Source organism: Anolis carolinensis, chromosome 6 (assembly GCF_035594765.1).
Source record: "Anolis carolinensis isolate JA03-04 chromosome 6, rAnoCar3.1.pri, whole genome shotgun sequence".
In the NCBI taxonomy this organism is placed as follows: Eukaryota; Metazoa; Chordata; class Lepidosauria; order Squamata; family Dactyloidae; genus Anolis; species Anolis carolinensis.
Genome location: NC_085846.1, coordinates 6,146,382 through 6,169,113, shown reverse-complemented (window position 1 = coordinate 6,169,113; position 22,732 = coordinate 6,146,382). Strand labels below are relative to the sequence as shown.

Sequence of the window (22,732 nt, the reverse complement as noted above, 5' to 3'; positions counted from 1 at the left end):
AAGAGGCTGCCTTGCCTGACCCGTTTGTCATCCGGTTGGTTAATGCCACCCTCGTGAGAGCACACCTAGCCCGGTCTCACCTGGGCACTCTTAAAGGGCCAGGCACGCAGTAGGAATAAAGGATCTGACAATAGGACTTCTGAAAAACTGGTTGCCATCTCTCCCTTCCAACACTGTTTCTTTTTCTATATACACACACACATATATATACATGTACACAATCATTAATGCCACCCTTATAAGAGAATACCTAGCCTTGGCTCACCTGGGCACTCTTAAAGGGCCAGGCACACCGTACAAGGAAAGGATCTGACAATAGATCTTCTGAAAAACTTCTGAAAAACTAGTTGCCACCTCTCCCTTCCATCATTGTTTCTTTTTCTATATACATATATATCCATGTACACAATCATCCAAAATTATTAATGCCACCCTCATAGGAGCACACCTAGCCCCATCTCACCTGGGCACTCTTAAAGGGCCAGGCACGCAGTACAAGGAAAAAGATCTGACAACAGAACTTCTGAAAAACTGGTTGCCATCTTTCCCTTCCACCACTGTTTCTTTTTCTATATACATACAGTAGAGTCTCACTTATCCAACACTCGCTTATCCAACGTTCTGGATTATCCAACGCATTTTTGGAGTCAATGTTTTCAATATATCGTGATATTTTGGTGCTAAATTCGTAAATACAGTAATTACTATACAGCATTAATGTGTAATGAACTACTTTTTCTGTCAAATTTGTTGTATAACATGATGTTTGGGTGCTTAATTTATAAAATCATAACCTATTTTGATGTTTAATAGGCTTTTTCTTAATCTCTCCTTATTATCCAACATATTCGCTTATCCAACGTTCTGCCGGCCAGTTTATGTTGGATAAGTGAGACTCTACTATACATGTACACAATCATCCAAAATCATTAATGCCACCCTCATAGGAGCACACCTAGCCCCATCTCACCTGGGCACACTTAAAGGGCCAGTCACACCATACAAGGAAAGGATTTGACAATAGATCTTCTGAAAAACTTCTGAAAAACTGGTTGCCATCTCTCCCTTCCACCATTGTTTCTTTTTCTATATACATACACATATATATACATGTACACCATCATCCAAAATCATTAATGCCACCCTCGGGAGAGCACCCCTAGCCCCGTCTCACCTGGGCACTCTTAAAGGGCCAGGCACACAGTACGAGGAAAAGATCTGACAATAGAAAGCACCATAGAAACCTAGAGCAACAGTAAAACCACAGAATAAACTGTTACAAGATGAGGAAGTAAGTAAATACCATTGATTCAATATGTCTAGTTTAGTTGGGAGTAAACAATTCCAAGTCTATATGGGTTGAATATTCCTTTTCTAAAAAGAATAGTAAGGGATCCAACATGCTTTGGATTTGTTCTTATTTTGGAATACCTGCATTCACATAAAAGGATAGAATCAGAATCCTAAAGCCGGAAGAGACCTTGTGGGACATTCTGCCAAGAAGCAGGAAAATCGTATTCAAAACACCCCCAACAGATGGCCATCCAGGCCCTGTTTAAAAACCTCCAAAGAAGGAGCTTCCACCACACTCCAGGGCAGAGAGTTCCACTGCTGAACAGCTCTCCTTACAGTGAGGAAGTTTTGTCCCAATGTTCCCTTCTAAGAGAGTTCCCTTGTAGGAAAGGACAATGGCAGCAACTCTCTTTATGTGTTGTCCCAAGGCTTTCATGGCCAGAATCACTGGGTTGCTGTGAGTTTTCCAGGCTGTAGCACTTCATGAACCCAACCTGGACACAGCATATTATTTGAGAACACAGAAATTCTGGACCACTCTAATAACCACTATGTCAGATGACACAGAGAAGCCACTGAAATTCACAAGCATGTGGACAATTTCAACAGAAAGGAGGAAACCATGAAAATGAACACAATCTGGCTCCCAATATTAAAAAAAACCTCTAAAATCAGGACAGTAAATAAAAGAGCAACATTCAGAAAACAAGGGAATTCCAGACAGGAAACAATCAGGGCCAGCTAACACTTCCCAACAAAGGATTCCCCCAGGTGGGAAGCAGACAGGCTTTGAAACTGAAACATTCACTTGCCTCAGACAAGTTTTCTCCCACCCTGAACATCATTCCACAGATATATAAACCCCACTTGCCTCATTTCCAACAGTTTTCCCAACCTCTGAGGATGCCTGCCATAGATGTGGGCGAAACGTCAGGAGAGAATGCTTCTGGAACATGGCGAGACAGCCTGGAAAACCCACAACAACCCAACTTTCTTTATCCCACCAGCAACTTCTGAAAAACTGGTTGCCATTCCTCCCTTCCACCATTGTTGCCTTTTCTATACACACACACACACACATGTATATACAGTACATGTACACAATCATCAAAATCATCTTGACATCGACTGCCCCACACACAGCAAGTGTGAGTCGGGGTTGTGATCATTCACCAATGCAGAAAAGGCACTCTGCTTAAACTCAGAAGCCCTCTTGAGTATTATAGAGACAAGCTGCAAGACAAAAAAACAATTTCTGGGGTCCTGTGTTTATCCTCAGATTGTCTGTAGATCTCTGCCATTTCAACTCCCAAAACAATCCTCCACTTCACCCTGGATGCTGTTTCAAACCCTTGCTAGCAATCTCCTAAGACCTGATTTCCCTCTCCCACCCGCACTTACAGCTTGCAAAAAAGGGGAGATTAAGGAACTGGGGTGCACAAGTGTCACCCCTATGTTTCCCTTCAACCAACATCTACAACCAATGGCATATAGCAAACCCACTCCTCATACATCTCCAACTTTTCCAAATCAGATCCACCTCCAGCATTAGCTGCCAAGAGAAATACAAGTGATGCCCTGTACAACCATTATTGTCCCACTATGCCCTCCATTTCAAAACATGCTCCTAAATCCACATTGTCCTGGTGACAAAAGCATTGGGTGCCTCATTAAATGTGTATCTACCCTTCGACACACAACTTCCTTCCTGGCCATCAATGACCTTCCGAAACTCAGTCACTGTTTGGAAGAAACTTGCCTCCATCCACTTCACACTAAGCTCCAATATTTGCATGCATACACCTCTGAATATATGCACGTCCAACCAAATATTCTAAATGCAACACATCCCCATTCCCCAAACACTAAAAATCGCAGTGTTCCTCTGGGTTTGTCTTGGATTTTTGCCCTCCAATGCTTTTTGCAGTCTCTGTGTGTATATTTGTGTGTTGGAGAGATTCTGTTCAGTTAGAAGAACAATTGTGGGTACAGCAGACCACACTGTGTGCAAAAGTTGAGCCGGACCATAAGCGACCACACTCCACCACATTTGCCTCCCTAATGGCAAGAAAAGACACAGCGGCAGCCGATCCCCAAAGAGAGGGGTTTACAGTTTTGCTCTGGACCCCCAGCTTTATCCGGCTGTGACTTGGTCCAAATGTGTACAGGTCATAAGGAATCGGTTCAGTATAAATGGCAAGGCTTCTTTTCCTCCCAGTTATACCAGAATTTGGGTCTTCAACTTCCCTGCTTCTACATTTCCGCCGGCTTCCAGGGAGCCGGATCCTGCTGCTGCGCCCACGATCGGAATGAGACACAGACGAGGCAACCGGCTCCAACCTAATTCTGTCAATCGGCGTTCGGAAGTACGTCCCAGTAACCTCTGATCCAAAAGGGAGAGACAAAGAGTCCGGGACGCAAGTTCGGAGCCTCGAACCACACTCCAGAACTTTTCTCTGCAACCTCCAGTGAGCGGTTGTGGAAACTGGATCCGGCCAGGACAATCCCAGCCAAGACCTGGCCCGGGACTTGACGTCCCATGTGGTGGTGACGACGAGATGGCCATCTGCGGCAAGGTTTTTCGGGTGGTTAAAGGGTGACGCCGAGCTCCAACCCATTTTTCCCGGCACGGTGGTGTCGTGGAGTGGGTTTGGAGCCAGGCCGGACCCCGGGGTTGGATTCCGGCTCCTTTTGGCACAACAGGAATGAGTCGACCAAGTCCAGTTTGTGCACCTCTGAGGGTTTCTTTTCTTCTTCTTCCAAAGGCTCGGATCCCGACAGAGGTGGTGGTAGGGCTGTCTTTGCCAAGAGAAGAATGTCGGCCGGTTCGCCAATCTCTCCGCCAGCTGCTCCGCCGTCTGTTCCTTTTTTAAAGGTCCCTCTTTGGGGTGGCATGCGAGGTGAGAGCGAGGCTGAGAGGCCTGTGCCAGACCGGGTCCCCCCACCCCGTCCCTCCGCTTCGCCTCTCTCCTCCTCGGCAGATAACAAAGCCAGGAAAAGCAGCCAGAAAGACCTTCCAGACACACACACACACAACAGCTCTCCCCCCTCCAGCAACACACAGGCGGTGGGAGTCGTCTCTTGTCCACCGCCGTCCCCCCCACAACACCACACCACACTTACACACACACATATATATACACACACGTCAAAGGCAGAGAATCCCCCAAACTGTTCCAAGAAATACAAAAAGGAGGGGAACCAGACAGACAGCAAAAGGGGGGGGGGCGGGTGGAGAAAGGAGAGAAAGAAGGATTTGGGGGGAAACGGGGTGCCGAGCCGAAGCCACAACGTTACCTGCGGAAAAGGGAACTGCTAAGATTAGGGGGCAATGGGGAAGAGGGCTCCCTCTGCTCCTCAGGGTCTCTCGGAGGGAAGAATTTGAGGGAGAAAAAGAGAAAGAGGCGAAAAAATTGTAAATTTTCCACACCAAAAAAATAAAATAAAACCCCAACAAGGAAAAGACGATGAAGAAAAAAAAAAAAGAAGGAAGGAAAAAAATCCAAAGGGCACCAAAATATGAAAATTTGGAGAGAGAAAAAAAAATATGGCCAATCTTGCTGCTTTTTTGGGGGAAGCGGACTTTAGTGCCAACTAAGATAAATCCACAGGATTCGGCGGCGTTGTGAGCTTTTCTCCACTAAGTCCCTTCCACAGTCCACACTCGATGGCTGGCTGGCTGGCTTGCCTTAGCTCGCTTGGCCCCCCCCCCCTTCAGTCTCTACTCAAACAAAGAAATGAGGGTTGTGTTCTGTGCCCAACCCCCTCCCAGCCCCCCCTTCCCCAAGCCCAGACATACCTCCTCCCCCTCCTCCTCTTCCCCCTCCTCCTCTCCCTCCCTTTCCGGCTTCAAAAAAAAAAAGCCAGGCTGACTTCCATGTTCCCAGCTCACTCACATGCTCTCATGCGCCGGGGAAGGAAGGAAGGAAGGAGAGAGAGCCCACTGCTGGAGAAGGAATGGCTCTGGCGCTCCTCTCCCAGGCGCACACACATGCACAAGCAGGCCAGGCAGGAAGGAAGGAAACCAGGAGAGAGATGCAGACGGGGACAGCAATGCGCCTGGCTGCTCTTGGGCCGGGTGGGCGGTTTGGGGAGGGGGTTGTTTTGAGGAAAGGAAAGGAAGGTCTACCAAGGATGGGGTGTGCAGACAGGTGCATCAGGGAGACACAAGCGGCTAAAGAGGCGAGACTGAGGCGTATGGGATTCAGATGGAAGAGGAGAAGGCACTGTGCGAGCGAAGCTTTTTCTAGGGAGGAGGGAGGTGGACGGCAGGGAAAAAGAGGAGGCTGCAGTCATCATGGAAGGGGGGAAAGCCGAGTGCAAGCAGGGAGACAAATTCAGCTAAAGCGGCGAGAGTGAGGTGTATGGGGTTCAGATGGAGGAGGAGAAGGCACTGTGAGAGCGAAGCTTTTTCTAGGGAGGAGGGAGGTGGACGGCAGGGAAAAAGAGGAGGCTGCAGTCATCATGGAAGGGGGGAAAGCCGAGTGCAAGCAGGGAGACAAATTCAGCTAAAGCGGCGAGAGTGAGGTGTATGGGGTTCAGATGGAGGAGGAGAAGGCACTGTGAGAGCGAAGCTTTTTCTAGGGAGGAGGGAGGTGGACGGCAGGGAAAAAGAGGAGGCTGCAGTCATCATGGAAGGGGGGAAAGCCGAGTGCAAGCAGGGAGACAAATTCAGCTAAAGCGGCGAGAGTGAGGTGTATGGGGTTCAGATGGAGGAGGAGAAGGCACTGTGAGAGCGAAGCTTTTTCTAGGGAGGAGGGAGGTGGACGGCAGGGAAAAAGAGGAGGCTGCGGACATCACGGAAAGGGGGAAAAGCCGAACCAAGTGCAGGGAAAATGGCTTGGGGTTGTGTAATGTTTGCTGAACAAGACAGGTGGTTGTCTTTCTTTCTCTCCACACATATTGTTCTCCCACTTTCCATGTATTTTTTCTTTTTATTTTTAAATTTACTATTAATAAAAATTTACCGGAAATAAAAAAGATAGGTGGTTGGATTGGAGAACGGATTCAAGGTGTCTGGGTGTGATTGTGAGCCGCATGTGCAAGAGGTTATTGCTGTTTCCAAATTGCTTAGATTTTAGCTTGTTTTTGTAAGCCACTCTGAGCCCTGGGGGAGTGTTTTTAAGATGTCTTTTTTTCTTTTAAAGATATTTTAAAGATGTTTTTAAATTGTTCGATTTTAGCCTTTCTTTGTAAGCCGCCCCGAGCCCTAGGGGAGTGGCGGCATATAAGTTTAAATAAATAAATAAAAGGACAAGCAATCCCACGGCCACGTACTAATTCCGCCATCTGGACCACAACAATCATGGATCCCTGCCAGTTATTTTGGCAACGGCAGACATTTCCGGGGAGGAAGAGGAGGAGGAGAGGCAATGGGTGGGTGCCTGGGTGAGTGGTTTAGGGAGAAAGACACGAGATAGTTACTATTATGTTGTCGAAGGCTTTCATGGCTGGGATCACAGGGTTGTTGTATGTTTTCCGGGCTGCATGGCCATGTTCCAGAAGTATTCTCTCCTGACGTTTTGCCCACATCTATGGCAGGCATCCTCAGAGGCCTCATGGCCCATGTTGGCCCAGGCCTGGTCTACAAGAATGAAGCAAAGGATCCAGAATACAATGGAAACGCTGTAACCTGGGCCTGGCTGTAATAATCATCATGTGCTTTCGAGTCAACTCCGACTTACAGTAAGCTTCTCCGAGGGTTTTCTTGGCCAGAATGAATTAATCAGAGGAGGCTCGTCATGGCCTTTCTCTAAGGCTGAAAGAAGACAACTTGCCCGGAGTCACATAGTAGGTTTCAATGGCTCAATGCTGGTCCTATCCAAAATACTAACCCCCTCTTAGTGCTTTCTTGGTAAAATTTATTCCAGTGAGATTTGTTGCTTCCTTTCTCTGAAATTATCAGAAGGGACTGATAAAGAATTTCACCTATGCTGACGATCATGCCATCACCGCTCAAGCAGGGAGCTTTGAAATTTTTGGTTGGACAGAAGCTCTCTGAAGCTTTAGGTGCTCTTACTGCCTATTACAGCTGATTCCTAATCCATCTAAAATAGAGATGTGTGCTTTTCATCTTAAGAACAGACATGCATCTCAAGCTCTGAGGATGACCTGGGAAGGAATCCCACTGGAACATTGCAGCACACCAACCAGGGACCTGGGAGTTACTATGGACTTACTACAGAGTTACTATGGACTTACTACAGAGTTACTATAGAGTTACTATGGACTTACTACAGAGTTACTATGGAGTTACTACAGAGTTACTATAGAGTTACTATGGACTGTGCTCTGACTTACAAGAAGCACTGCTTGACTATCAAGCAAAAAGTGGGTGCTAGAAATAATATCATACAGAAGCCGACTGGCACAATCTGGGGATCACAACCAGACACAGTGAAGACATCCACAGTGAAGAAGTCCTTATGCTTGGCTACTCTGCTGCTGAATACACATGCCCAGTGTGGAATACATCCCACCACATTAAAGCAATGGATGTGGCTCTTAATGAGACATGCCACATTACCACAGGATGTCTACGCCCAATACTGCTGAAGAAATTATACTGTTTAGCTGGTATTGTACCACCTGACATCCATCGGGAAGTAGCAGCCAGTAATGAAAGGACCAAGGCATTGACATCTCCAGCCCATTCCCTGTTCGGATATCAGCCAGCATGCCAATGCCTTCAATCAAGAAACAGCTTTGTAAGATCTACAGAGATACTCGCAGGAACACCTCAGCAAGCCAGTGTCCAAAAGTGGCAGGCCAAAACCCAGAACCTCAATCAGTGGTTGATTTCAGATGAGAAACTCCTTCCTGGGCATACAGAAGATTGGGTTTGCCCATGCACAGACTAGAACCTTATCATCCCAGAGTCCTAGTCAAACACTCAAGCCACAACACCCCACTTTGCCACAACTAGGTGTGCTACTATTCATTTAAGCCTTGTGACTTGAAGGTTGGGTTGCTGACTGGAAGGCTGCCAGGTTCGAATCCAACCTGGGGAGAACGCGGATGAGCTCCCTCTATCAGCTCCAGCTCCTCATGCGGGGACACGAGAGAAGCTGGGTTGTTTTGTGTTTTCTGGTATGGTATCCTCTGAGGATGCCTGCCACAGATGTGGGTGAAATGTCAGGAGAGAATACTTCTGGAACATGGCCATACAGTCTGGAAAACACACAACAACCCTGTGATCCCGGCCATGAAAGCCTTCGACAACACAATGAGAAAAGCCTTCCGCAAGGATGGCACAAAAATCAAAACATCCTGGCAATGTCCCCTGGGCAACGTCCTTGCAGACGGCCAATTCTCTCACACCAGAAGCGACTTGCAGTTTCTCAAGTCGCTCCTGACACGAGAAAAAAAACTGTTCAGTTAAGAAAGGCCTTGCTTTATCTTCGGAACAGGACCCAAGATAGCCAGGGATTCACCTTCCTAGCAAGGAAAGCTCATTGGATTCCCAAACCACAAAACTAACCTATATTAGGTAAGGTAAAGGTTTTCATGTCTGACTCTGGGGGTTGGTGCTCATCTCCATTTCTAAGCCGAAGAGCCGGCGTTGTCCGTAGACACCTCCAAGGTCATGTGGCCAGCATGACTGCCTGGAGTGCCGTTACCTTTCCGCCGGAGCGGTACCTATTGATCTACTCGCATTTGCATGTTTTTGAACTGCTAGGTTGGCAGGAGCTGGGGCTAACAGCGGGCGCTCATTCCGCTCTCGGGATTTGAACCTGGGACCTTTTGGTCCGCAAGTTCAGCAGCTCAGCACTTTAACATGGCCTGATTTAAGGATGAAGCATGAGGAACTTGGACGAACGGAATTAATTATATATACGTTTTTAAGGTTTTTATAATGTGTTTTAACAATGTTATTAATGGCTCTGTATGTATTGTTCTGTTTTTATGATTGCATTTTTGGGCATTTTGCGCCGGGCTGTGGCACAGGCTGGAGAGCAAGCCAGCTACAACCAGCTGCAATGAATCACTCTGACCAGGAGGTCATGAGTTCGAGGCCCACTCGGAGCCTATGTTTGTCTTGTCTTTGTTCTATGTTAAAAGGCATTGAATGTTTGCCTATATGTGTAATGTGATCCATCCTGAGTCCCCTTCGGGGTGAGAAAGGCGGAATATAAATGCTGTAAATCAATAAATAAATAAATGTTGCCAATTTTTGTAAGCCGCCCTGAGTCCCCTTGGGTGAGAATGGCGGGGTATAAATGTTGTAAATTAATTAATTAATTAATTAACGCACTGTGCCACCAAATTCCATTCTGACCCAATCATTATGAAGTCAAAAATCCTCTCTTAGTGGTCTTAATAATAATAATAATTATTATTATTACTAGCTGTGCCCGGCCATGCGTTGCTGTGGCGTAGTCTGGTGGTTGGGATCCCTCTGGTTAGGAAGCAGCCTGGCTTTGAAGCTGCAAGGCTTTTCAATGGTATTCAGGTTGTCCAACACCTATCCAATGTTCTGCCGGCCCGTTTATGTTGGATAAGTGAGACTCTACTGTAGTAATATATAATGCTTATGTTGTGCTATGCTAATAATATATTGTATATACATATAATATCGATAATATTATAATGTAATACAATATAATAATAATACACTATTATAATTGTATATTATATATGACATGTAATATTACTAATAATATTGCAATATAGTGTTATAGTATAATATAGTAATATATAATGCTTATATTGTGCTATACAAATAATATAATATATTGTACTAGCTGTGCCCGGCCACGCGTTGCTGTGGCAAAGTGGTGGTGGTATTGGTTAAAAATTGTTGTGTAATTTTTATTTGACGTTATTTGTATTTTTTTAAATTAATTTTATTGTAAGTTATTTTTTTATTTATTATATTTTATTATTTTCTTGTATTATTTTTAGTTATTTTCTGTTATTATAGTATTTTATTGTATTAATTTTTTTAGTGTTTTTAATTATTTTAGTGTTTTTTATTATTTTTATTGGGTTGCTAGGAGACCAAGTGGGCAGAGCTTAGCCTTCTAACTGGCAGCAATTGGATGAAAGCAATTATTCCTCTCTCTCTAATTAGGGCTTTATTTTTCTTTTCTTTTTGTTGTATCAACCTAGAGGCGTGGATGATGGGTTGTGTTGTCAAATTTCGAGGTTGGGGGGCCTGTAGTTTTGTTGTTTTGTGGGTCGCTGTGATGCCATCACTCTTTTATATATATAGATATACATATAATATCGATAATATTATAATGTAATACAATATAATAATAATACACTATTATAATTGTATATTATATATGACATGTAATATTACTAATAATATTGCAATATAGTGTTATAGTATAATATAGTAATATATAATGCTTATATTCTGCTATACAAATAATATAATACATTGTATGTACATATAACCTTCGGGGTGAGAAGGGTGGGATATAAATGTTGCTAATAAACAAATAAATAATAAATAAATAAATAGGAGGTATAATATTTGGTTTGATATTATTAATGTTGTATAAACCTTTGTTTTAACTTCTGTTTTATTACAGTAGAGTCTCACTTATCCAAGCTAAACGGGGCAGCAGAAGCTTGGATAAGCAAATATCTTGGATAATGAGGAGGGATTAAGGAAAAGCCTATTAAACATCAAATTAGGTTATGATTTTACAAATTAAGCACCAAAACATCATGTTATACAACAAATTTGACAGAAAAAAGTAGTTCAATACGCAGTAATGTTATGTAGTAATTACTGTAGTTACAAATTTAGCACCAAAATATCATGCTGTATTGAAAACATTGACTACAAAAATGCGTTGGATAATCCAGAACGTTGGATGTGAGTGTTGGATAAGTGAGACTCTACTGTATATACATTTTTAAGGTTTTTATAATGTGTTCTAACAATGTTATTAATGGCTCTGTATGTATTGTTCTGTTTTTATGATTGCATTTTTGGGCATTAAATTTTGCCAATTTTTGTAAGCCGCCCTGAGTTCCCCTTGGGTGAGAAGGGAGGGGTATAAATGTTGCGAATTAATTAATTAATTAATTAACACACCGTGCCGCCAAATTCCATTCTGACCCAATGATTATGAAGTCCAAAAACCTCTCTTTGTGGTCTTAACAAACCCATAGCAACCGGTGGCTGCGTGGCTCGTTGCATTAATGTCCTATTCAGAAGGATTCTGGGAGTTGTAATCCAAAAGAAATACGGTGTTTTTCACATATACACATACACAAACACACACTAAATCTCCTTACAGAGAAAGACCAAAAAAAATTGCTCTGTACTGCAGCAGAGAAATCCCTTCTGTCCTGGAACCCGGAGAAGAGAATCCAGTGCAATCTCCCATACCACCAAATATCCCGCAAAGCCGGATTTCACCCTGCTCAAAACACAGATGGGGAGACAGATGGCTCTCCTCTCTTGGCTCCCCCGCCCCGTTCCGAATCAGGGCTGGCAAGGGCGGCGGGAGGGAGGGGAGCCGAGTGCGAGAGACACCGAGGAACCAGGGGAGTTGGGTTCGAGTTCCCCACCCACGTACTGCCAACGTCTCCGCGGCGTAAATCTTCGGCTACACCTACTCTCCCAGCCCATATAACTAAGGTGCCCATCTGAGGATGCGCTCACCTAAAATAAAGGTCATTTCGCAGCTTTGACGACTATAAATGCAACAGCAGTGATGCTTGTCCTCATCTCAACTCCTTAAGAAGCAGGCTCAAATATATATATATATATATATACGTATGTGCCTTGATGTACAGTACAGAACAAGACTGAGACTCAAAATAGCCTGGGCAGTGAACCAAGACTTAACGTGGTTGGCAGGGACTATGGCCTCATCTGTGACCCTCTATTACTTTGGCCGTCCAAGTGTTTTGGACTGCAACTCCCACCATTCCTAACAGCCTCAGGCCCCTTCCTTTTCCCCCTCGGCCGCTTAAGCGGCCGAGGGGGAAAAGGAAAGGGCCTGAGGCTGTTAGGAATGCTGGGAGTTGCAGTCCAAAACACCTGGGAGGGAGAGCCAAAAATTGCCCATACCTGTCTTATCCTCATGTGTTCCACTGTGTTAGTAGCCAGCTGCAATAAATCACTACAGACCGAGAGGTCACTGAGTTCGAAACCAGCCCGGGTCGGAGTGAGCTCCCGACCATTAACTGTTCACCTAAGCAGCTCGAAAGACGGTCGCATCTGTCGAGTAGGAAATTTAGGTACCGCTTTATGCGAGGAGGCTAATTTCACTAATTTACGACACCGTAAAAAAACCTTCCAGCAGCGTGCAGAAAGGAATGAGGAAGTACTGCATCAAGGAGTCGGTGTCACAAGTGGAAAACAAAGCGGCAGCTCCCCCCTGTGGCCGGAATTGAGCATACCGTCATGAAGCCGGAAGATGGAAAATGTTAAATTGCCTCTCTAAGTGTAAATAAGTAAACTTTTATTACGGTCAATGACCAGCTCAGAAATGGTTAAATTGGCCCTGTGTCTATATACAGTAGAGTCTCACTTATCCAACACTCGCTTATCCAACGTTCTGGATTACCCAATGCATTTTTGTAGTCAGTGTTTTCAATACATCGTGAAATTTTGGTGCTAAATTCATAAATACAACAATTACTACATAGCATTACTGCGTACTGAACTACTTTTTCTGTCAAATCATTTGTATAACATGATGTTTTGTGCTTAATTTGTAAAATCATTACCTAATTTGATGTTTAATAGGCTTTTCCTTAATCCCTCCTTATTATCCAACATATTTGCTTATCCAATGTTCTGCCGGCCCGTTTATGTTGGATAAGTGAAACTCTACTGTATGTCGTATGTCTAATGGCATTGAATGCTTGCCATGTATATGTGCATTGTGATCCGCCCTGAGTCCCCTTCGGGGTGAGAAAGGCGGAATATAAATACTGTAAATACTGTATATACTCGAGTATAAGCCAAGTTTTTCAGTCCTTTTTTTTAAGACTGAAAAAGTCCCCCTCGGCTTATTCTCGGGTGAGGGTCCTGGTTGGCTTATATTTGGGTCAGCTTATACTCGAGAATATATGGTACATTTATTATTTTTCTCTATTATTATTGGTATTATTACATTTATTATTGTTGCTACTATTACATTTATTTTACTCTATTTTTATTATTATTAATAATACATTTGTTATTTCACACTGGTCTTATTATTATTGCATTTATTATTTTACTCTATTTATTATTACATGTATTATTTTCCTGTATTTATTATTATTACATGTATTATTTTACTCTATTATTATTAAAAGGATACATAAGCACATTTACATTGAAAAAGATGAGAATCATGATTTGATCAGAGCTGGACAGTCTTATCTTAAATCTGAGCTTGATGTAAATCTTCAAAAACATTTAACCTACGAATGCCTCAATTAATGTAATTTATTGGTATCTATTTTTATTTCTGAAATTTACCACCCTCGGTTTATACTGGAGTCAATGTTTTCCCAGTTTTTTCATGGTAAAATTAGGTGCCTCGGTTTATATTCGTATCGGCTTATACTCGAGTATGTACGGGGTAAATAAAGAAATATTATTTTGTCTCTATCTCACCTTTTCCTCCAAAGTTAGGATTCAAGACAACTTATAAGATCGAAAAGAAAAACAAGGAAAGATACATGCAGCTAGAAAGACACCAGAAATGTTCAAAAAGCCGTGGTTTAGTTCTCTAAATCGTGTAACCCCCACCGGCGACCGATCTGTTTCACGGCGCAAGTCAAAGCCTGGCTGTGACCTATAAAGCCAAAGAGGCTTTCCCTTGGCATTACCACCATCACAGGCATGTTATGCGAGGACAGGGGAGATTTGAATACTAGCAATGCTTAACACTGTTTGAATATTTGTATATTTTGAAATGCATTGTAATGCTTTTAACTAGTCTTGTGCAGTTCTTCTGAACCTCAACCTCTTTCTGTGATTTCCTGTTTCTTAGCGGGGGTTGGACTAGATGGCCCATGAGGTCTCTTCTAACTCAACTATTCTAGGATTCTATGATTCTATTATTCTGCTGTTTGGATTTCGGTAGACCCCTGTATTCGTTTTCACGCACCTCCTGAAAACGGGATAGCCTTTTTTGGTCCGCAGTCGAAAAATACGACTAGATCCGGCCCATTGGCGGCAATGAGGAACTTACAAGGCTCCCCTTTCCATTTCTGGGGCCCTTTCCTTTCTACCTTTCAAGAGAACCTGGGTTTCAGCAACAGGTAAAGAAAGCAGACCACAGCTTGCACAAGGCACATCACAGCGTTCTTCTATTCCGATTGGCCCGACAGACAGGACTCACAGGGAAACCCCATGCAAGCCGCATGCGACAGCCTTTTTGCGCGGCGTGTGCTGGTCTTCTTTTATTCCTGCAGCTTCAACATCAACGTACCTTACTGAGAGTGATAACTGCTCTGAGGTACTCATACCCAAATTTCATCTGACAAAAACAAAGAAACACTGTGATGCATTGCATCTTTCAACAATTTTTGGACTACCTTGTCACCACAAATTTCTATTATTTCATTCTGTATTTGAGGACTAGTATACTGGCAATTCATAGCTGCAGTTTTGAGATGACTTTTCAGGTCACTTCCACTATATCAGCTATAGTTGCTATTGCAATGTAATTGTGCATTTCGGCTGAATCTCGATTTGTTTCTGCTGGCCAGATTCTGGTAGATCAACATATCCGTTTTCGCACGCCTCCCAAAAACAGGTGGGTAGTCGGATAACCTTTTTCGGTACTCACCCAAAAAATACGGCTAGATCTGGCCCATTGGTGGCAATGGGAACTTACGAGGCTCCCCTTTTCATTCCTGGGACCCTTTCCTTTCTTCCCTTCAGAAGAGCCTGGGTTTCAAGAACGGGGTTAAGGAAGCAGACACAGCTTGCGTTAAGACACATCATGGCGTTCTTCTTTGGGTGAAACGTCAAGAGAGAATGCTTCTGGAACATGGCCAGACAGCCAGGGAAACTCACAGCAACCCAAACATAAGTTCCTTTGAATCCCATGCTGGAAGGAAGTCAGGATTTGAATGTAAACAAATAAATTTTGTGCGTTCCCGATGTACGTCCCAGAGGTACGTGTGGACAAATAGACACGGGACTTTGGTCAAGGCTTTTCTTCCATTTGTAGGACCACAAATGGTTCAGTTTGGTGTGCAAGGATTTTCCCCTTCCTCAAGGGAGTGAAAAGCATTCAACCTTTGTCAACCTTTGTGACTTGGTGGCCTTAATGCGCTCATGTATCTCAACGTAAGTGAGCAAGAGAGGAGGCGTAAAGAGGGAGCATGGTCAGCTACTCTGCCTCAGGCTGCAAACTGTCTTGGGTCACAGGGTTGTTGTATGTTTTCCGGACTATATGACCATGTTCCAGAAGCATTCTCTCCTGACGTTTCGCCCACATCTATGGCAGGCATCCTCAGAGGTTGTGAGGTTCGGATCAACCCTGCACAAATGCGAACAATTTTCCAGGATCACAAGCGGTGGAGAAGAAGCCACCATTACATTTATTCTGGGATACAACTTCCAGAATCCCCACTGGTTCAATGGGTGGATTACAGATACCAGGACCACCTCACCACCAGCAGCCATGCTGGCAAAGGGCAGCATTCTGGGAATTATAGTCCTAGCAAGCAAGTAACCTTTCCACCCATCTCTGCTCCCAAGGCCAAGAAACGCAAGGCTCTTCCTGAGAATGCGGCCAGTCCAGGAAGTGGAATGTACACAAGCAAGCAAAAAGGAAGGAGTTCCTCAGGGCAGTTGAGTGCGCTTATCAGTCACCAGAGACAGTGTGCCTGTGTGTATTATCTTGAGAGTGCAAGAGTGTGTGCACACTTTTTTCCAGATCCTTTCTCCCACACTGCTGCCCCTTCCAAAGGCACTTTTCCACCCAAAAACCAGTAGGACCAAGCCTTTGAGACTGGCCCACTCCGCATTTAGGGAATGGGAGCGAAGGGAAATGACTTGGTTGAGAACTGGGAGGAAGACTGGGCTCCAGAGACAGAAACAAGAGAAGGAGGAGGAGGAGCGCAAGAGAGGAAGGGCAGGGACGCCCAGTGAGTGAAAGGAGATTCCATGTTCTCTGCAAGGCACAGAGTTTGACTTGGGTGAGTCAGGACATTGTCGAGTCAGGGTGTCTGTGTGTGTGTCTTGCACATGTGTGAGAGGCAGGCCCTGCCTCCCTCTCTTGCAAAACCGGATGAAGATTTGCAGTTCCACCCTCCCCCCCACACCCACACCCACCCTGGCCACTCCCCACAGCAAGCAAGACAGGTCCCAGGATGGGGGGGGGGGGGGGCTGAGGGAATATTTATAGCCTGAGCTTGAATGGAGAGAGGAGGACGTGGGGAGGGGGCTGATCCTGTGTTACCCAGCAACTGCCAGAGGGCACGCGCAGAGGGAGCAGAGTCTCCGGCGACCTTTCACCCCATCTCTGGCCACAAGGCACAAATGCAGATGCACTGGGGACACGGGAAGGAAGGGAAGGTGAGCGAAGGCAAGGCAAGGCACAAGGCATGGCAAAGGGCAAGGCAAGGCAAGGCAAGGTGCAAGGCAAGTCGAAAGGGAAGGCAAAAGGCAAGACACAAGGAAAGGGAAGGCACAAGAAAAGGAAAAGTGCAAGGCAAGGGAAGGCAAGGGAAGGGAAGGCACAAGGCAAGGAAATGTGCAAGGCATGGCGCAAGGCAAGAGAAGGCAAGGCCAGGTGCAAGGCAAAGGGCAAGGGAAGGGAAGGCAAGGAAAGGCAAAAGAAAAGGAAAAGTGCAAGGCAAGGGAAGGCAAGGGAAGGGAAGGCACAAGGCAAGGAAATGTGCAAGGCATGGCGCAAGGCAAGAGAAGGCAAGGCCAGGTGCAAGGCAAAGGGCAAGGGAAGGGAAGGCAAGGAAAGGCAAAAGAAAAGGAAAAGTGCAAGGCAAGGCAAGGGAAGGGAAGGCACAAGGCAAGGCTATGTGCAAGGCATGGCACAAGGTAAGAGAAGGCATAAGGGAAGGGAAGGCAAGGAAAGGGAAAGAGGCACAAAGCAACACAAGAGAAGGCAAGGCACAAGGCAAGGTGAGAGAAGGAATGGAAAGGCACAAGACAAGGGAAGGAACAAGGCAAGGCAAGATGCAAGGCAAGGCAAGGAAAGGCAAGGCGCAAAGCAAGGCAAGGGAAGGAAAGGCACAAGGCAAGGTTTAAGGCAAGGTGCAAGGCAAGGCAAGAGAATGAATGGAAAGGTGCAAGGCAAGGCGCAAGGCAAGACACAAGGCAACGAAAGGAAAGGTGCAAGGCAAGGCAAGGCACACAAGGCAAGAAACAAGGCAAGGAAAGGGAAGGCAAGACACAAAGCAAGGCAAAGGAAGGAAAGGCAGGAGGCAAGGCACAAGGCAAGGCAAGGTAGAAGAATGGAAGGAAGGAAGGCAGGCAGGCAGGCAGGATCTTTCTTCAATCTCCCTCCCTTTTTTTCTTTCCTCAACACAGATGCCATCAGGTCAATGCAACTCCTGCGGTTTTTGGACACTTCTGCCATGCTCCCTTACATCTGGTCAAACCCAATGCATTCCCGATCTGTCTTCTCAAAACCTGTTTCTCTCTGGCAGGGCAAAGAAGCGACCCACATGGATGACTTTCCTCCAGTTTACGTGATTTGATTTTATTTGGGTTTGTCAAGAAATGTCTCTTTTCCCTGGCTTCAAATTTGTGCGCACTGAGCAGACAAGACAAAGGCAGACGTGGAAAAAAGATGGGAATCTGCAACCTGCTCAAGGACAGAAGATATGTGGACACACACCCGCACACCCAAGCGCCCTTCTCATCCGGGCGTCCTTCTAATCCCGCCCGGGGTTGCTGACAGTTCCCGGGCAGGGCACTGGAATGGTGACCCACATACCCACTTCTGCCGCTTCCCACTGGTTTGTGTCTCCCCTCCCTCCCCCTCTCTCTCTCTTGCCATCTCTTAACACAATCCATCCACCCGCAAAGCTGCCACAACACTGCCGTCCCCCCCCTCTCCCTCCCTGCAATTGTCTTCCTTGCTGATTTCAGCGAGACAGAGAAAGAGAGAGTTCAGGCCAGGACAAGCGAACAGCAGACGTTATATAAGCTGCTTGCGAAGACAACACAAGGTGGGGATACGGTGGGGAGTGTGTGTGTGTGTGGGGGGGGGGTGTGCATATCGGAAGAGAGAAGGTGGGTGGCGGTGGGAAGGAAGCAGCCTCAACAACACTTCCTCGGTGAGTCACAGCCACGGCTGCCTGCCACGGATCTCTCTTCTGGGGGGAACTCAGGACTCATGCGTCTAAGTCTGGACTATTCCGACATCCACCCAAAATGTAGCCATCCTCATCCGCTTTCCCAAAAATTAAAAAATGCCCCCTAACTTAAGATGTCCTTTCGAAATGCTAATGCACAGCTTTTCAAGGATGGAGGTGAAAGAGAAGGGTCCACAGGCGAGAGATGCCAGAGATGCCAAGTTGTCTCCTAGGTTAAAACCCACAGCAGTGACTCCGACGCATGCAAGCCATGTGCCACTAGGAACATGAAAGTGTGTACGAGTTTGTCACGTGAGCCATGGGTCCCACCCACTCCAACATCCATCCACAGCTGTGCTGCTGTCGTTGGGCTGATGTTCTCCCCACTCTCCCCCCCCCCTTTTTTCTCCTCCGCCAGCCACTCCTCCACAGACCCCCTGGCAGCCCTCACGTTTGCAATGGCTGATTTCTTCAGGCAGCCAATGGCAGGCATGGGACCACCCAGGCATCCAATGGGGAGGCTTCGCTTCCAACCCAGGAGCCCAGGTTTTCCAGCCTGCCAACCTCTCGTGAACATCTTCTTACTCCCCCAATGCAATCCCTACCCCATCCCCAAACACTTCAAAGCATTTCATGGATTTGAGGCATATGTGGGGGAGTGTGAGAAAACGAGGAAACTCGGCTGGCAAGGACTGAGGCTGCTGCAGGATTTCCCATCCAGGGCCCAGCCTTCCTTTTCTGTAAAATTGATATTAAAAGTGTGCAAGGATGTGGAGGAGTAAAAAAAAGAAAAGGCACTGTCGCATTTCCAAGAATGTGGGAATCTTTTTTTCCCCAAAACACTGGAAGGGCAGGGACAATAAAATGTCAGTGTTTTTTTTTCCATGTCAGGAGTGACTTGAGAAACTGCAAATCCCATCTGGAGTGAGAAAATTGGCCGTCTGCAAGGACACTGCCCAGGGGACGCCCGGATGTTTTGATGTTTTTATTATCCTTGTGGAAGGCTTTTTTCATGTCCCCACATGGAGCTGGAGCTGATAGAGGGAGCTCATCCGTGCTCTCCCCAGGTGGGATTCGAACCTGGCAGCCTTCAGGTCAGCAACCCAACCTTCAAGTCACAAGGCTTTAACCCACTACACCACTGGGGTTCCAATAAAATGTGGTGAAAGTATAGGAAAGGTGAAGACAATATTACCGATTTTGTCAAGGAAGTTGCAGCTTCGTTGGGTTTGCAAGACCTGAGTGGGACGGTTAATAACAAAGGTTTTTGGACAGCTCTCATTCATAAGGTTGTCCTACAGCCTCTTCTATCCTGCCATATACCTTCCAGATTATCTGATTTGAAATGGATTACATGGCAGTGTACGGTAAAGGTAAAGGTTTTCACCTGGAAATTAAGTCTAGTCTTGTCCGACCCTGTGGGTTGGTGCTCATCTCCATTTCTAAGCCAAAGAGCCAGCGTTGTCCGTAGACACCTCCAAGGTCATGTGGCCATAGGCATGACTGCATGGAGTGCCGTTACCTTCCCGCCAGAGCAGTATCTATTGATCTACTCACATTTGCATGTTTTCGAACTGCTAGGTTGGCAGAAGCTGAGGCTGACATTGGGAGCTCACCCCACTCCCCAGATTCAAACTGCCAACTTTCAGGTCAGCAATGTTCAGCAGCTCAGCGGTTTAACCCACTGTGCCACCAGAGGCTCCATGGCAGTGTAGACTCATGTAATCCAGTTCAAAGAAGATAATGTAGCTGGCCCTGATTGTTTCTTGTCTGGAATTCCTCTGTCTTCCAGCTGTTACTATTTATTTCATGTCCTGATTTTAGAGTTTTTTTAATACTGGCAGCCAGATCGTGTTCATTTTCATGGTTTCCTCCTTTCTGTTGAAATTGTCCACATGCTTGTTGTGGATTTCAATGGCTTCTCTGCAGGAGCCTACTGTATACCATGCAGCTGTGGACAAGTCTACACAGGGACCACCAAACGCAGCATTGCACAGACACAAATGAAGGAACACAAAAGGCACTGAAGACTATCTCAAGCAGAGAAGTCAATCATAGCAGAGCACTTGATGAATCAACCTGGATACAGCATATTATTTGAGAATACAAAAATGCTGGACAATTCCAACAACTATGATGTCAGACTACACAGAGAAGCCATTGAAATCCACAAGCATGTGGACAATTTCAACACAAAGGAGGAAACCATGAAAATGAACACAATCTGGCTTCCAGTATTTAAAAAACTCTAAAACCAGGACAGTAAATAAAGAACAACATTCAGAAAACAGGGTAATTCCAGACAAGAAACAATCAGGGCCAGCTAACAGCTCCCAACAAATGATTCCCTCAGGCAAGAAGCAGTCAGGCTTTGAATTTGCAAGGCCATTCAACGCTAATCAAGCTGGCCAACTGCAACATTCACACCTGCCTCAAACAGAGAAGAGTTCCTTCTCCCACCCTGGACATCATTCCACAGATATATAAACCCCACTTGCCTAGTTTCCAAGAGACCTCACAATGTGTTGTCGAAGGTTTTCATGGCCGGGATCACAGGGTTGTTGTATGTTTTCCGGGCTGTATGGCCATGTTCCAGAAGTATTCTCTCCTGACATTTCACCCACATCTATGGCAGGCATCCTCACAACCTCTGAGGATGTCTGCCATAGATGTGGGAAAAACAACAGGAGAGAATGCTTCTGAATCATGGCCATACAGCCCGGAAACATTTTAATACTGGTAGCCAGATTGTGTTCATTTTCACGGTTTCCTCCTTTCTGTTGAAATTGTCCACATGCTTCTTGTGGATTTCAATGGCTTCCTTGTGTAGCCTGACGTGGTGGTTGTGAGAGTGGTCCAGCATTTCCATGTTCTCAAATCACATGCTGTGTCCAGGTTGGGTTCATGAAATGCTACAGTCAGGAAAACTCACAGCAACCCAGTGATTCCGGCTATGAAAACCTTTGACAACATATAATGTGGATTATCTGTTTTGATAATCTGTAGAAGGGGCCTAAATCAAAGCTAACGGAGATAAATAAAGATAAACACATGTACTAACCATGATCCAGGAAAAGTGGGGAGAATCGCCATTTCGCCGAACGAGGATCTTAGCAGTTGCAAAACAGAGACAGAAAGGCAGGTAACCAGACCCGAAACAGCATTGCCCTGAAAAATAAAATTGGTTTGGTTACTACAGGCAAAGAAGCCCGACATATTAGCTCATTGCTTTGCTCTGAGTTTTCCGGGCTGTCTGGCCATGGTCCAGAAGCATTCTCTCCTGACGTTTCACCCACATCTATGGCAGGCATCCTCAGAGGTTGTGAGGTCTGTTGGAAACTAGGCAAGTGGGGTTTATATATCTGTGCTTCCAGCCATGAAAGCTTACAACAACACATATTAGCACATCTTTGAATACAGAACACACTACATTACTAGACTTAACTCTCCGAATCCCCGGCTCAATTAGTTCCTATAGCACCTATGTGGCTGCTTTTTGCAGTGTGAGTGATCCACAATCAAGTCGGATTATACTTTCTCTCCCTGTGTGATCTTCTAGCTGCTTTACCTTTTTACCTCCAGCAACAATTATTTCTGGTTTGAGATGGGAGAAAGGAAGAAAGAGATCTTAGGCCCCCTTTAAGTTTTCTAATTGCAACATTGCACCCGGGGCATTTATTTTCAAACTGTGTTTATCAGGCAAACGGGGACGACGTTGCGTGTGGTTGGGAGTCTTTTTCATCTCCTCATGGTGCACTCACACTACACAAGCACAGCAATTAGTGAGAAATCGTTACAACTTTTTTGCCCATATTGATTTCAAGGTGGAGAGGGATCTTATCTAACTTTTTTGCTGGCTTTATAAGGTAACTGTGTATCTCTCTGCTGCTTCTTTCTAGACCAGGCATGGGCAAACTTGGGCCCTCCGGGTGTTTTGGACTTCAACTCCCACAATCCCTAACAGCCGGTAGGCTGTTAGGGATTGTGGGAGTTGAAGTCCAAAACACCCGGAGGGCCCAAGTTTGCCCATGCCTGGTCCAGAAGGTGAACAGGTAGAAATTCAGACGTCAGGTGGTGCAATACTGGCTAAACAGTATAATTGTTGGGCATAGACATCCTGTGATAATGCGACATGTCTCATTAAGGTGCATTTTAGATGGATTAGGAATCAGCTGGTTTTCCCTGTAATAGACAGTAA

The 22,732-nt window shown here is 45.5% G+C and overlaps 1 protein-coding gene across 1 annotated transcript in view; it reads right to left on the bottom strand.

Annotated features, from left to right (window-relative positions):
- Positions 1-22,732, bottom strand: part of kdm6b (lysine demethylase 6B) — a 155,786-nt gene that overhangs the window by 90,447 nt on the left and 42,607 nt on the right. Inside the window, exon 3 of the mRNA XM_062983866.1 lies at positions 21,596-21,702. The gene's annotated coding sequence lies outside the window, so the exon portion shown is untranslated. The remainder of the gene's footprint in view (positions 1-21,595; positions 21,703-22,732) is intronic.